The sequence below is a fragment of the Crinia signifera genome, chromosome 6 (assembly GCF_055691185.1).
Source record: "Crinia signifera chromosome 6, ASM5569118v1, whole genome shotgun sequence".
NCBI classification, from domain to species: Eukaryota; Metazoa; Chordata; class Amphibia; order Anura; family Myobatrachidae; genus Crinia; species Crinia signifera.
In genome coordinates, this window is record NC_139222.1 from 217,346,471 (window position 1) to 217,361,777 (window position 15,307).

At 53.7% G+C, this 15,307-nt stretch overlaps 4 pseudogenes; all 4 read left to right on the top strand.

Moving 5' to 3' along the window:
- The first annotated feature begins 3,692 nt into the window (after window positions 1-3,692).
- Window positions 3,693-3,870, top strand: LOC146012614 (U2 spliceosomal RNA; annotated as a pseudogene).
- A 1,362-nt stretch (window positions 3,871-5,232) lies between these two features.
- LOC146012718 (U2 spliceosomal RNA) lies at window positions 5,233-5,440 on the top strand (annotated as a pseudogene).
- A 2,283-nt stretch (window positions 5,441-7,723) lies between these two features.
- On the top strand, window positions 7,724-7,860 carry LOC146012766 (U2 spliceosomal RNA; annotated as a pseudogene).
- A 7,035-nt stretch (window positions 7,861-14,895) lies between these two features.
- LOC146012615 (U2 spliceosomal RNA) lies at window positions 14,896-15,073 on the top strand (annotated as a pseudogene).
- The last annotated feature ends 234 nt before the right edge of the window (window positions 15,074-15,307 follow it).

Genomic DNA, 15,307 nt, shown 5'->3' on the forward strand with positions numbered 1-15,307 from the left:
CTATCAGAAATGTGATGTTTACATGTTGCAGGAATGCTCTCTCCCTTTCTCCAGGTCATACAAGCACCTGGCCCGGCAGTGGTCCCATGGCCCGTCCTACTGGTCCGGTGGAGGTGAGTGTAAGTCTGCAGGGGTAGCTATTCTGATCAGGGGGAGCCTCTTCACGCTGGATTCTGTTCAGGAGCTTGTCTGCGGCAGGTTACTTGTCGTAGACGGCTCCTGGGCAGGTGAGCCTATCAGGCTTATCTGCGTGTACGCTTCACCTATCAAGAATGAGCGTTTGGAATTATTCCAGACCCTGCGGACCCAGCTCGCCACCACCAGGGCTGTAGTGATGGCTGGAGACTTCAACTGCCCGATCGAAGGGGATGGACGAAGCACCTGCAACTCTGCGAAGTTGGACATCACGTCCAATCTGCTCCGGGAAATGGTGGCCGAAGCGTCACTGCGGGACGCTGTGGGCTCCATGGGGGGAGGCTCCGTGAATTTCACGTGGAGCCGCCCCGATGGCTCTGTGCGTTCCCGCATTGACTTCGTGTTCACCTCCCGGGCAGTGCAGCAGGTTAGGCATTCTATGGTTCCCTGCTTCTTCTCTGACCACAGGGCCATTCTCTTCCAAGGTATCCTGGGCCATGGTTTTCCACCTGGCCCAGGCTCCTGGAAGTTGAACTGTGCACTGCTGGAAAAGGGGGAGGTATTGGCTGAACTTAAGGATGCCTACATCACATGGAAAAATGACAAATGTTATTTTGACTGTATGTCTGACTGGTGGGAATATGCCAAATCTAACATCCGCAGTTTCTTTCAGGTCAAAGGGCGTATCCAGGCATGCGACCGTAAGAGGAACCTCAGAAATCTGCAGCGTGAGCTCCAGTCCCTGGTGGACCTCCAGCGGTGCGGCTGGGACGTGAAGGACGACCTGGATGAGACCAAAAAGAGCCTGAAAAGGCACTTTGAGGAGGAGTCCAGACGTATCGTCTTCCGTTCCAAGGTGGAGAATCTGGAGAAGGGTGAGAAGTGTTCTTCTTTCTTTTTCAGGAAACTCCACTCTGGCCACACGCCCCTGACCGAGCTGCGAGATGAGAATGGCATTCCCAGACAGGGGAAGGAGGGCGTGATGAAGGTCGTCCGCGACTACTACAGCGACCTCTACTCCCCTAAGACGACTGACAACGACATGGCCGACAAGTTCCTGTCAGGTATCACTAACCCTATTGATCCTGCAGGCAGATCGGCGCTGGACGCTCCCCTGACGCTGGAGGAGGTATTATCTGCCACCAAATCCTTTAGGCAAGGCAGGACTCCAGGTAACGATGGTCTCCCAGCTGAGCTCTATGTAGCGCTGTGGGATCTAATCGGCCCGGACCTGCTCGAGCTGTATGAGGAGATGGTGGTGGAGGAAAAAATGCCTCCTTCGCTGAGGGAAGGGATGATCACGATCTTGTATAAGCGGAAGGGGGAGAGATGTGAGCTGAAAAATTGGAGGCCCATCTCTCTTCTGAACGTGGACTACAAGATCCTCGCCAAGGTACTGGCCAATAGGCTGAAGGCTGTCATCGGACAGATTGTTCATCCGGATCAGACCTGTGGTATACCTGGCCGCAGGATCGCAGACAGCCTTGCCCTCCTCAGGGACACGGTCCATTACGTGAAAGATCGTAATGTACGCACGGCCCTGATCAGTCTTGATCAGGAAAAGGCCTTTGACCGTGTCTCTCATGAGCTGATGGGTAAGGTGCTGCGAAAATTTGGTCTTGGTGAATTGTTTTGTTCGTATGTTAACCTTATGTACCTTGATATCCACAGCACGGTGTTGGTGAACGGCTGGAAGACTGACCCCTTTCCTGTTCTCTCTGGGGTCAGACAAGGCTGCCCTCTTTCACCTCTTCTTTTTGTTTGTGTTATAGAGCTCCTGGCCTTATCCATCAGACAGAATCCAGAGATTAGAGGGATCACCGCACCAGGTCCAGACCACCCAGTGGCCAAGTGCTCGCTGTACATGGACGACGTCACTGTCTTCTGCGCGGATCAACGCTCGGTGGCAGCACTCGTCCAGACCTGTGAGGACTTCGGCCGTGCTTCAGGGGCAAAAGTCAACTGCGGGAAGTCAGAGGCCATGCTCTTCGGAAACTGGCACCTGTCATCCTCGGCTCCTTTCCCATTTACCGTCAAACCGGACCTCATCAAAATTCTGGGTGTCTGGTTCGGTGATGATGGAGCCGCCCGGAAGTGCTGGGATGAGAAACTTGCTACAGTGAGACAGAAAATTGGACTGTGGAGCCTCAGAGACCTTTCCATCGAAGGGAAAGCCCTTGTGCTGCGGAACGAGATCCTTCCCGTCCTGCAGTACACAGCCCAGGCCTGGCCGCCGCCAACTGCGGTCTGCAAGGCCATTACCCGGGCCACTTTCCACTTCATCTGGGGCTCCAAAATGGACAGAGTGAAGCGGAGCATTATGTACAAGGATCCCCTCAAAGGTGGCAAAGGCATTCCAGACATTCCAACTATGCTGAGAGCCTTCTTTGTATGTACTTGCATCCGCAGAACTTTGATTGACAATTGTGCCGGCTCTGCAGGGAACTCCATGTCCCGCTTCTTCCTCCTGCCTTTGTGGAGGACCCTTAAATGGGACAAGTGGGACAGCTCCATCCCTTACAACTGGACCACTCCGTGGTTTTACCTGGATGTGTCCAAGTTTGTGAGGGAACACCAACTGGAGGGATTGAAACCCGACTTGTGGAAGCCAAAAACTGTCCACAAGCTCATCAGAGCCAAAGACACTATGGAATCGATCCCAGGGCTCCCGGCGGCAACTGCTAAGTTTGTCTGGGAGTACGTGGCATCCAAGAGACTGAGTAATAGACATAAAGACTTGTCATGGATGGCCATCCAGGGGGGTTTGCCTCACCGGTCATTCATGCACTCCCGAAACTTGTGTAGGTACAGACATTGTCCCTGGTGCCTCGTTCGCGAGGAAACATCTATGCACCTCTTCTGGGACTGCACCTATGCACAGTTGCTGCTGGATGCCCTAGAGACTGAGTTTAAGGACTGTGTGCCCAGGAGCCACCTATCGTACCATTCGGTGCTTTATGGACTGTTCCCCGGCACACACACTGTTGGGGCGACCCAGGAAGCCTGGCGCCTTATAAACTGTTTTAAGGACGCTGTGTGGTTTGCCAGGAATCGCCTCATTTTGAGGAGGGAGAGGATGTCCGTGCAGGACTGCCGCAGGCTGATCCACAGCCTGCTCAGAGACTACTCCATCCGGGATAGCCCTGAGGAAGAAGAGGACTAACCCCCCCTTCTTCTGGCCCTTTCCCCATTAAACTGAGTGATAAGAACTGTGACGTGGCCCCGCTCCCCCATTTCACGATGTCTGTTGTTTTATTGATGTCCTGTCTATTTATTGCCCTCCCCTTATATGTGTCTGTCTGGTCAATAAAGCTTCGGGCAATGTGACTCCCCCTCCCTCATCCCCCTCCCCTCCACCCATAGTCTTATCCATAGTCAATGATTGTTTAAGGTTAGAATGCATAGTGCATAACATGTCTTACGGTATTTGATTTCTTATGCTGTATTTCATGAAATGTACTATACAGTCTTGCATGTGTGCTGTGTTTTGGCTGTGCTGCGACACAGTATATATGCCTAAATGTTACCGTCTGTTTTTTGCTTTCTTTATGTACAATAAAGATTTGCCTTTTCAATCAAAAATCTGTTCTTATCAGTTTAATATCTGATACGCCCCCTATCTGGGGGCCATATATTAAATGGATTTTTAGAACAGGGAGATGGAAGAAGAGCTTGCTCTGTCCACTCCACGCATTGACCTGGTATTGCAGTACTTCCAGGACCGGTGCACCTTCCTAATCTGTTATCCAAAAAAAGACTATTTCCATTCCTGGCACTTGATTTGGAGTATCAATTGTTTGTGCACCTTTGTATTTAGAAATGCATGCATTTGCTGCTTCAAGGTTTAACCCTTGTGCATAAATACTTTCAAATCCTGCCTCAGTGTATCATTTTGTGACTATTTCTTGACTCCTTGAATTGTACTTTCTGGAATCGAGGCAGTTAATTACTTGACGTGACACTACACTTGATATCAGCATATGCGGCCTAGCCAAAAGACCGGAAGCCTGCCTAAATTAAAGGACTTATCAATCGCTGCGACCTCCCAATAAATATGCAAACGCTATGTGACTTACCTACGATCTTACCACGGAAACATCAACTGGATCAAAGCAATGGAATTTTTGGACCCCCTCCCTCTCGATTTGAAATGGCTTGTTTTTTTTTTTTTTTTTCTTTCTTGATCTCTTATATTTTTTTTTCTTTTCTTTTTGCGCTCTCTTTTCTCTCTCTCTTTTGTTTTGGGAATTTTTTTTCCTCTTTATTCTCTTTTGTTTTGGGAATTTTTTTTCCTCTTCCATTTTTTTCCGAGCCCAACAATTGATGATCATTGAGAGGGGGATTTAGAAAAAGTATCACTTACCTTCTTCGGACCATCATTTGGGTGGTAACTGCCAATAAAAGAAAACATTGGCCCACCCAGCTCACCTACACATGACTGTCCTGTCTGCCTGTCTGTTCCAAGTGACTGTCTGGCTGTCAGGTTCCGCCGGATTCCGAGTGAGCAGCTTGTGATGTCATAGAGGGCAGATTGTGATGTCACACAAAGGGTCCTGCCACATGAATGCCTGTCCATCTGACTGTCTACTACTACTGCTGCTGAATGGGCTCAAAACAGGAAAGCCGTCATTGCACCTGATTGTGCAAGATTCCTCCTTCTCCTCTGCAGCAGCTAGCTGATTGATTTACTCAGCAGCAGTTCGTCAGGGACACAGGCATGCAGCAGCAAAGAGCGAGGAGACAGCTGGCTGCTGCTGCTTGCCTGTTGGTCGTCTGCCTAGTGGGTGTGTGTCTGTTGACGCGACGTCAACAGACGGGGCGGAGCACATGCAAATTTGGCCTCCTACCCAGCTGAGGCACCCTGCCCGCCCGCCGACGACCTAATCACAAAATCAGTTGGATGGCTACTCGTCCTCCGGTCCCTGTCCAGCACTTCAAGTCCTATTCATACCTGCCGTACAGCCTGGTATCTTTCAGACTGCAACGACAACGAAGTGATGTGTGTGTGTTAGATGTGTCCGTGGTGCTGATCTCTTCTCCACCAGTGTTGGTGGCCGAATTCCGGTTTGCGCGCTTTGCTGGGACCCCATTCGGGTTATCGCTTCTCGGCCTTTTGGCTAAGATCAAGTGTAGTATCTGTTCTTATCAGTTGGTATGGACTGGCCTCTGGCGGAGAATAGAGAAAGGTGGGACTGAGTAGCTGCTCTGATGGGCGGAGGGTGTGGGACCCCTCTGTTTTTTCCCGGGAGTAGTGAAAAGTCTCACTAAGTATCTTCACCTCTGCCAGTGGTAGGAGGCTCCGTAAACCCACTGGTAGGAGGGGGGGAGAAACACTGGGCCTAGTAGTTTGACTCTCTTGACGGGGTTTGTAGCCCCCGAAGGATGAGTCAGCGAAAGGCTCAGTCTAGTATCCAATCCCAGGGAGCGGAGAAAGGTTGGGACTGAGTAGATGGCTCCTGTTCCAGAGGTTCGTAGCCTCTGATGGGGAGACCGCGAAAGGCCCAGCTTAGTACCTTAACCCTGGGAGCGGAGAAACACTGGGACTGAGTAGATTGCTCTTCCGGAGGGGGTGCAGCCCCTAAGGGAGTCTTTCGAAAGGCCCAGTGGAGTACCCATTCCCATGCCAGGGGCTGGAAAGTGCCTGCTGCTGAGACGGAGAAACACTTGGTCGGACGCTGACTGGCTGGCTGCCTGGAGTCCGAGGCTGCACTGTGCCCCCGGGGAAACTCGGGGGTGCCGGACATGCACGGGTGATCCCAAGTCACCTTGCACTGCGCACTTCCCTTTAGGTTAGCGCTTCACGTCCTTACCCTGTCCTTTTGGATGGGGTAGGACAATTTTTCACACCCCCCCCCGGCCTTCTGGCTAGGGCCTTATTCTTTTCTTTTTATGATTTGCACGTTTTGCACTTCACGTTTTTCGTTAGTTTGTCACGTTTTTTCATTTGGGTAGTGCGGCTGTCCCTAACAGGCCTTCCGTTCCCCAAACGTGACTGGGACTCTTCACCTTTTGGGGAGAGTCCCGGTTCCCTCGAGGGCAACCCCGAGCCGCAAGGCGGAGGGAAGCCTAAGCGGGTCTCTCCAAACCTTCGGGTGCGGAGGACCCACCGTCCGAAACCCTTCCGGGGGTGGAGGAAACGCGGGTCCCTCTGAGCTTCGGCGAAGAGGACCCACCGATCCCTTTTTTCCCTTCCTCGGCCTTATGGTTGAGGGGGGTTAGGGGAACCATGGGGCCTTTCTCCTTTGGGAGAGGGCCCACACGTTCGTACGGCTGCCCCCTGTGCACGCGTTTAGTCACGTCACTGGTGGTGGTGGGAGCACACCTCGGGCTCCCTGAGTTTCTTCAAACTCATCTGTTCTTATCAGTTGGGTATGGACTGGCCTCTGGCAGAGAATAGAGAAAGGTGAGACTGAGTAGCTGCTCTGATGGGCGGAGGGTGTGGGACCCCTCTGTTTTTTCCCGGGAGTAGTGAAAAGTCTCACTGAGTATCTTCACCTCTGCCTTTGGTAGGAGGTGTTGTTTCCGTAAATCCACTGGTAAGAGGGGGGGAGAAACACTGGGCCTAGTAGTTTGACTCTCTTGACGGGGTTTGTAGCCCCCGAAGGATGAGTCAGCGAAAGGCTCAGTCTAGTATCCAATCCCAGGGAGCGGAGAAAGGTTGGGACTGAGTAGATGGCTCCTGTTCCAGAGGTTCGTAGCCTCTGATGGGGAGACCGCCAAAGGCCCAGCTTAGTACCTTAACCCTGGGAGCGGAGAAACACTGGGACTGAGTAGATTGCTCTTCCGGGGGGGGTGCAGCCCCTAAGGGAGTCTTTCGAAAGGCCCAGTGGAGTACCCATTCCCATGCCAGGGGCTGGAAAATGCCTGCTGGTGAGACGGAGAAAAGCTTGGTCGGACGCTGAAGGGTCGGCTGCCTGGAGTCCGAGGCTGCACTGAGCCCCCGGGGAAACTCGGGGGTGCCGGACATGCACGGGTGATCCCAAGTCACCTTGCACGAATGGCACTTGCACTGCGCACTTCCCTTTAGGTTAGCGCTTCACGTCCTTACCCTGTCCTTTTGGATGGGGTAGGACAATTTTTCACACCCCCCCCCGGCCTTCTGGCTAGGGCCTTATTCTTTTCTTTTTATGATTTGCACGTTTTGCACTCCACGTTTTTTGTTAGTTTGTCACGTTTTTTCATTTGGGTAGTGCGGCTGTCCCTAACGGGCCTTCCGTTCCCCAAACGTGACTGGGACTCTTCACCTTCTGGGGAGAGTCCCGGTTCCCTCGAGGGCAACCCCGAGCCGCAAGGCGGAGGGAAGCCTAAGTCGGGTCTCTCCAAAGCACGGGCTGCGGAGGACCCACCGTCCGAAACCCTTCCGGGGGTGGAGGAAAAGCGGGTCTCTCTAAGCTTCGGCGAAGAGGACCCACCGATCCCTTTTTTCCCTTCCTTGGCCTTATGGTTGAGGGGGGTTAGGGGAACCATGGGGCCTTTCTCCTTTGGGAGAGGGCCACACGTTCGTACGGCTGCCCCCTGTGCACGCGTTTAGTCACGTCACTGGTGGTGGTGGGAGCACACCTCGGGCTCCCTGAGTTTCTTCAAACTCATCTGTTCTCGGCCTTTTGGCTAAGATCAAGTGTAGTATCTGTTCTTATCAGTTGGGTATGGACTGGCCTCTGGCAGAGAATAGAGAAAGGTGAGACTGAGTAGCTGCTCTGATGGGCGGAGGGTGTGGGACCCCTCTGTTTTTTCCCGGGAGTAGTGAAAAGTCTCACTGAGTATCTTCACCTCTGCCTTTGGTAGGAGGTGTTGTTTCCGTAAATCCACTGGTAAGAGGGGGGGAGAAACACTGGGCCTAGTAGTTTGACTCTCTTGACGGGGTTTGTAGCCCCCGAAGGATGAGTCAGCGAAAGGCTCAGTCTAGTATCCAATCCCAGGGAGCGGAGAAAGGTTGGGACTGAGTAGATGGCTCCTGTTCCAGAGGTTCGTAGCCTCTGATGGGGAGACCGCGAAAGGCCCAGCTTAGTACCTTAACCCTGGGAGCGGAGAAACACTGGGACTGAGTAGATTGCTCTTCCGGAGGGGGTGCAGCCCCTAAGGGAGTCTTTCGAAAGGCCCAGTGGAGTACCCATTCCCATGCCAGGGGCTGGAAAATGCCTGCTGGTGAGACGGAGAAAAGCTTGGTCGGACGCTGAAGGGTCGGCTGCCTGGAGCCCGAGGCTGCACTGTGCCCCCGGGGAAACTCGGGGGTGCCTGATCTGCACTGGTGTCCAGCACCATGCACTTTATGGCACACACACTGCGCACTTCCCTCTAGGTTAGGCTACACGTCCTTACCTCGTCCTTTTGGATGGGGTAGGACAATTTTTTACACCCCCACCCCGGCCTTCTGGCTAGGGCCTCTTTTATTTATTTCTTTGATTTGCACTTTTGAGCACTTCACGTTTTTCGTTAGTTTGTCACGTTTTTTTGATTTGGGTAGTGCGGCTGTCCCTAACGGGCCTTCCGTTCCCCAAACGTGGCTGGGACTCTTCACCTTTTGGGGAGAGTCCCGGTCCCCTCGAGGGCAACCCCGAGCCGCAAGGCGGAGGGAAGCCTAAGTCGGGTCTCTCCAAAGCACGGGCTGCGGAGGACCCACCGTCCGAAACCCTTCCGGGGGTGGAGGAAAAGCGGGTCTCTCTAAGCTTCGGCGAAGAGGACCCACCGATCCCTTTTTTCCCTTCCTTGGCCTTATGGTTGAGGGGGGTTAGGGGAACCATGGGGCCTTTCTCCTTTGGGAGAGGGCCACACGTTCGTACGGCTGCCCCCTTTGCACGTGTTTAGGCACAGCACTGGTGGTGGTGGGAGCACACCTCGGGCTCCCTGAGAGAAATAAAAATAAAAAAAAAATAAAAAATCTGTTCTTATCAGTTTATTCTGAGAGGCAGCTCTGCTCCTTGTTTCTTGGACCGACAACGGTCCTTCTCAGGGCTACCGCTGCCAGGCCGAGAAGAGCGAATTGAGCGAAGACGTCGAGACTGCGAGGAGGAGAAGACATCGCTGAAGAGGGAGAAGCCGGAGAAGACTGAGGGTCAGACTTGCTCTGCTCTGCCCTCCGAAGCGACTGCCGACCCCTCCGCCTCTCGACGCCGAGGAAGAAGCTCCGCCCCCGACTGCGAGGAGAGGAGGATTTCGCCTGAGGAGGGAGATCAACGCACCCTAGCCACCTGGGAGAGGCAGACTTGTTTGCTCTGCCCTCTCGAAGCCTTGCAGCACTCCCGAGCTGCCTAGGAGGGTCAGACTTTTCTGCTCTGCCCTCTGAAGCCTCCACCGCTCCGGAGCCGCCGCCGAGGGTCAGACTTTCTGCTCTGCCCTCCGAAGCTCTGCAACGCTCCCCAGCCTCCGTGGAGGGTTAGACTTGCTTTGCTCTGCCCTCTGAAGCCGTGCATCGCTCTCTAGCCACCTTGGAGGGTTAGACTTGTGTTGCTCTGCCCTCTGAAGAGATCTCCTCCTTCCCCCCCTGCCGGGGTCCCGGAAAAGACCCTTTTGCCCCGAGAAGCCGGAAGGATGGCCACAGCCTCCGCTCCGGCCCCCCTCGCCGGGAAGAAGGGCAAGTCCCCAGCCGTAACCTCAGCAGATGTGGCCGGCCCCAGCTCCTGCCCCCCTTCAGGAACACCACCAGCGGTGCCCGCCAGGGATTGCTCCAAGGCTACCCCAGCCCTGGAACCCTGGATGAGGCAGACCGTGGTGATGAAGCTGAAGGAGGTGGACGGACGGGTGCCGGACCTTTCGCTGGTGCAATTCGGCAAGATGATGGTCCTGGACCAAGGATTCTCGGCCCCCGAAGTCCTCAGCACCCAGACCTTCATCAAGGGGATCTTTTACGTCACCTTCGCCACCATTGCCATCTGCAAGAGGTATTGGGAGGCGGTGAAAGCGGCGAAGCCTGATTCCCCTCTCTCTCGCTTTGTGGGCAACTGCCCTATTCAAAGAGAGGAGAGGCGGTTGATGGTTTCAATGCGAAGTCCACATGTGCCTGCCAAAGACATCGTCACGTTCCTGAGCAGATCCTGCACGGTCATCAGGGACCCCACAAGGGTCCTGCTGAGCAACGGGCTCTGGGACGGAAAGTGGTCGGTGGTGGTCAGGCTCCACAAGGACACTTCGTGCCCAGACGGAGTCAAGCACCTCAAACAGTGCTTCTCCCTGGGGGGAACCGCTGGACTCATCTACTACGCGGATCAACCACGCACTTGTCGAAAGTGCAGTGGGAAAGACCACGTGGGAAGAGAGTGCAAGGTCTCGGCATGCAAGTTCTGTCACGTGGCCGGCCACGAGACAAAGGACTGCCCCACGAAGCTCGTCTGCAACCTGTGCGGCAAAGGAGACCACCTCTACAAGGCATGCCCTGACAGAGCGAGGTCCTACGCCGCAGCAGTGAAGGGAGTTACCCCCATGGTGCCTCCCCAGCCGGTACAGAAACAGCCAAAGCCGAAGCCGCAGAAACAAGGTGGTAAGAAACCCTCCCCTGCCCCTGTCATCCCCACCCCTCCTCCCCTACCTCCCTCTGTGACAGCACCCCCCTCCACTGCTGCTCACCCCCCTCCCTCACCCTCCCGACCTCTTGCCCAACCCACCCCTCTTCCCTCCACCCCCTCTGCCCCTCCCCTCTCCGAGGAGGAGTTTCCACCCCTTGCCCCTGCAGGTCCGACTACGCTGAGACGGAAGAGGAAGGTGTTGGAGAGCCCCGCTGCCGACCCGGAAACTTCCAAAAAGGCAGCAGTTGAGTTGGTGGAACCACCCCAGCCCGCCCCCTCCCTCGAGGAGGAGATGGCGGCCTTGGTGGAATGTTACGACGAGTTCGGGGCGACTGAACTCGTCTGCGACAGCGACATCGACCAGCTGCTTGGCATTACGGAACCAACCCATGAAGGAGATCCAGCTGCAGAGCCGGACGCTGCGCCCCCTGATGGGAGTGGTAACGTAAACGTATCGTAACCTAACCTACCCTTTCTCTTAACAGATGGTAGCTTTTAATATTCTTACCATTAATGTGAGGAGCATTAAGGATAAGGCTAGGAGACAGTCTGTTTTTACTTTCCTTGACTATCAGAAATGTGATGTTTACATGTTGCAGGAATGCTCTCTCCCTTTCTCCAGGTCCTACAAGCACCTGGCCCGGCAGTGGTCCCATGGCCCGTCCTACTGGTCCGGTGGAGGTGAGTGTAAGTCTGCAGGGGTAGCCATTCTGATCAGGGGGAGCCTCTTCACGCTGGATTCTGTTCAGGAGCTTGTCTGCGGCAGACTTATTGTCGTAGACGGCTCCTGGGCAGGTGAGCCCATCAGGCTTATCTGCGTGTACGCTTCACCTATCAAGAATGAGCGTTTGGAATTATTCCAGACCCTGCGGACCCAGCTCGCCACCACCAGGGCTGTAGTGATGGCTGGAGACTTCAACTGCCCGATCGAAGGGGATGGACGAAGCACCTGCAACTCTGCGAAGTTGGACATCACGTCCAATCTGCTCCGGGAAATGGTGGCCGAAGCGTCACTGCGGGACGCAGTGGGCTCCATGGGGGCAGGCTCCGTGAATTTCACGTGGAGCCGCCCCGATGGCTCTGTGCGTTCCCGCATTGACTTTGTGTTCACCTCCCGGGCAGTGCAGCAGGTTAGGCATTCTATGGTTCCCTGCTTCTTCTCTGACCACAGGGCCATTCTCTTCCAAGGTATCCTGGGCCATGGTTTTCCACCTGGCCCAGGCTCCTGGAAGTTGAACTGTGCACTGCTGGAAAAGGAGGAGGTATTGGCTGAACTTAAGGATGCCTACATCACATGGAAAAATGACAAATGTTATTTTGACTGTATGTCTGACTGGTGGGAATATGCCAAATCTAACATCCGCAGTTTCTTTCAGGTCAAAGGGCGTATCCAGGCATGCGACCGTAAGAGGAACCTCAGAAATCTGCAGCGTGAGCTCCAGTCCCTGGTGGACCTCCAGCGGTGCGGCTGGGACGTGAAGGATGACCTGGATGAGACCAAAAAGAGCCTGAAAAGGCACTTTGAGGAGGAGTCCAGACGCATCGTCTTCCGTTCCAAGGTGGAGAATCTGGAGAAGGGTGAGAAGTGTTCTTCTTTCTTTTTCAGGAAACTCCACTCTGGCCACACGCCCCTGACCGAGCTGCGAGATGAGAATGGCATTCCCAGACAGGGGAAGGAGGGCGTGATGAAGGTCGTCCGCGACTACTACAGCGACCTCTACTCCCCTAAGACGACTGACAACGACATGGCCGACAAGTTCCTGTCAGGTATCACTAACCCTATTGATCCTGCAGGCAGATCGGCGCTGGACGCTCCCCTGACGCTGGAGGAGGTATTCTCTGCCACCAAATCCTTTAGGCAAGGCAGGACTCCAGGTAACGATGGTCTCCCAGCTGAGCTCTATGTAGCGCTGTGGGATCTAATCGGCCCGGACCTGCTCGAGCTGTATGAGGAGATGGTGGTGGAGGGGAAAATGCCTCCTTCGCTGAGGGAAGGGATGATCACGATCTTGTATAAGCGGAAGGGGGAGAGATGTGAGCTGAAAAATTGGAGGCCCATCTCTCTTCTGAACGTGGACTACAAGATCCTCGCCAAGGTACTGGCCAACAGGCTGAAGGCTGTCATCGGACAGATTGTTCATCCGGATCAGACCTGTGGTATTCCAGGCCGCAGGATCGCAGACAGCCTTGCCCTCCTCAGGGACACGGTCCATTACGTGAAAGATCGTAATGTGCGCACGGCCCTGATCAGTCTTGATCAGGAAAAGGCCTTTGACCGTGTCTCTCATGAGCTGATGGGTAAGGTGCTGCGAAAATTTGGTCTTGGTGAATTGTTTTGTTCGTATGTTAACCTTATGTACCTTGATATCCACAGCACGGTGTTGGTGAACGGCTGGAAGACTGACCCCTTCCCTGTCCTCTCTGGGGTCAGACAAGGCTGCCCTCTTTCACCTCTTCTTTTTGTTTGTGTTATAGAGCTCCTGGCCCTATCCATCAGACAGAATCCAGAGATTAGAGGGATCACCGCACCAGGTCCAGACCACCCAGTGGCCAAGTGCTCGCTGTACATGGACGACGTCACTGTCTTCTGCGCGGATCAACGCTCGGTGGCAGCACTCGTCCAGACCTGTGAGGACTTCGGCCGTGCTTCGGGGGCAAAAGTCAACTGCGGGAAGTCAGAGGCCATGCTCTTCGGAAACTGGCACCTGTCATCCTCGGCTCCTTTCCCATTTACCGTCAAACCGGACCTCATCAAAATTCTGGGTGTCTGGTTCGGCGATGATGGAGCCGCCCGGAAGTGCTGGGATGAGAAACTTGCTACAGTGAGACAGAAAATTGGACTGTGGAGCCTCAGAGACCTTTCCATCGAAGGGAAAGCCCTTGTGCTGCGGAACGAGATTCTTCCCGTCCTGCAGTACACAGCCCAGGCCTGGCCGCCGCCAACTGCGGTCTGCAAGGCCATTACCCGGGCCACTTTCCACTTCATCTGGGGCTCCAAAATGGACAGAGTGAAGCGGAGCATTATGTACAAGGATCCCCTCAAAGGTGGCAAAGGCATTCCAGACATTCCAACTATGCTGAGAGCCTTCTTTGTATGTACTTGCATCCGCAGAACTTTGATTGACAATTGTGCCGGCTCTGCGGGGAACTCCATGTCCCGCTTCTTCCTCCTGCCTTTGTGGAGGACCCTTAAATGGGACAAGTGGGACAGCTCCATCCCTTACAACTGGACCACTCCGTGGTTTTACCTGGACGTGTCCAAGTTTGTGAGGGAACACCAACTGGAGGGATTGAAACCCGACTTTTGGAAGCCAAAAACTGTCCACAAGCTCATCAGAGCCAAAGACACTATGGAATCGATCCCAGGGCTCCCGGCGGCAACTGTTAAGTTTGTCTGGGAGTATGTGGCATCCAAGAGACTGAGTAATAGACATAAAGACTTGTCATGGATGGCCATCCAGGGGGGTTTGCCTCACCGGTCATTCATGCACTCCCGAAACTTGTGTAGGTACAGACATTGTCCCTGGTGCCTCGTTCGCGAGGAAACATCTATGCACCTCTTCTGGGACTGCACCTATGCCCAGTTGCTGCTGGATGCCCTAGAGACTGAGTTTAAGGACTGTGTGCCCAGGAGCCACCTATCGTACCATTCGGTGCTTTACGGACTGTTCCCCGGCACACACACTGTTGGGGCGACCCAGGAGGCCTGGCGCCTTATAAACTGTTTTAAGGACGCTGTGTGGTTTGCCAGGAATCGCCTCATTTTGAGGAGGGAGAGGATGTCCGTGCAGGACTGCCGCAGGCTGATCCACAGCCTGCTCAGAGACTACTCCATCCGGGATAGCCCTGAGGAAGAAGAGGACTAACCCCCCCCTTCTTCTGGCCCTTTCCCCATTGAACTGAGTGATAAGAACTGTGACGTGGCCCCGCTCCCCCATTTCACGATGTCTGTTGTTTTATTGATGTCCTGTCTATTTATTGCCCTCCCCTTATATGTGTCTGTCTGGTCAATAAAGCTTCGGGCAATGTGACTCCCCCTCCCTCACCCCCCTCCCCTCCACCCATAGTCTTATCCATAGTCAATGATTGTTTAAGGTTAGAATGCATAGTGCATAACATGTCTTACGGTATTTGATTTCTTATGCTGTATTTCATGAAATGTACTATACAGTCTTGCATGTGTGCTGTGTTTTGGCTGTGCTGCGACACAGTATATATGCCTAAATGTTACCGTCTGTTTTTTGCTTTCTTTATGCACAATAAAGATTTGCCTTTTCAATCAAAAATCTGTTCTTATCAGTTTAATATCTGATACGCCCCCTATCTGGGGGCCATATATTAAATGGATTTTTAGAACAGGGAGATGGAAGAAGAGCTTGCTCTGTCCACTCCACGCATTGACCTGGTATTGCAGTACTTCCAGGACCGGTGCACCTTCCTAATCTGTTATCCAAAAAAAGACTATTTCCATTCCTGGCACTTGATTTGGAGTATCAATTGTTTGTGCACCTTTGTATTTAGAAATGCATGCATTTGCTGCTTCAAGGTTTAACCCTTGTGCATAAATACTTTCAAATCCTGCCTCAGTGTATCATTTTGTGACTATTTCCATATTGAAATAACATTACATACATCCTGCACTTTTGCTGCCCTCCCACACAGCTGTCTGTAGC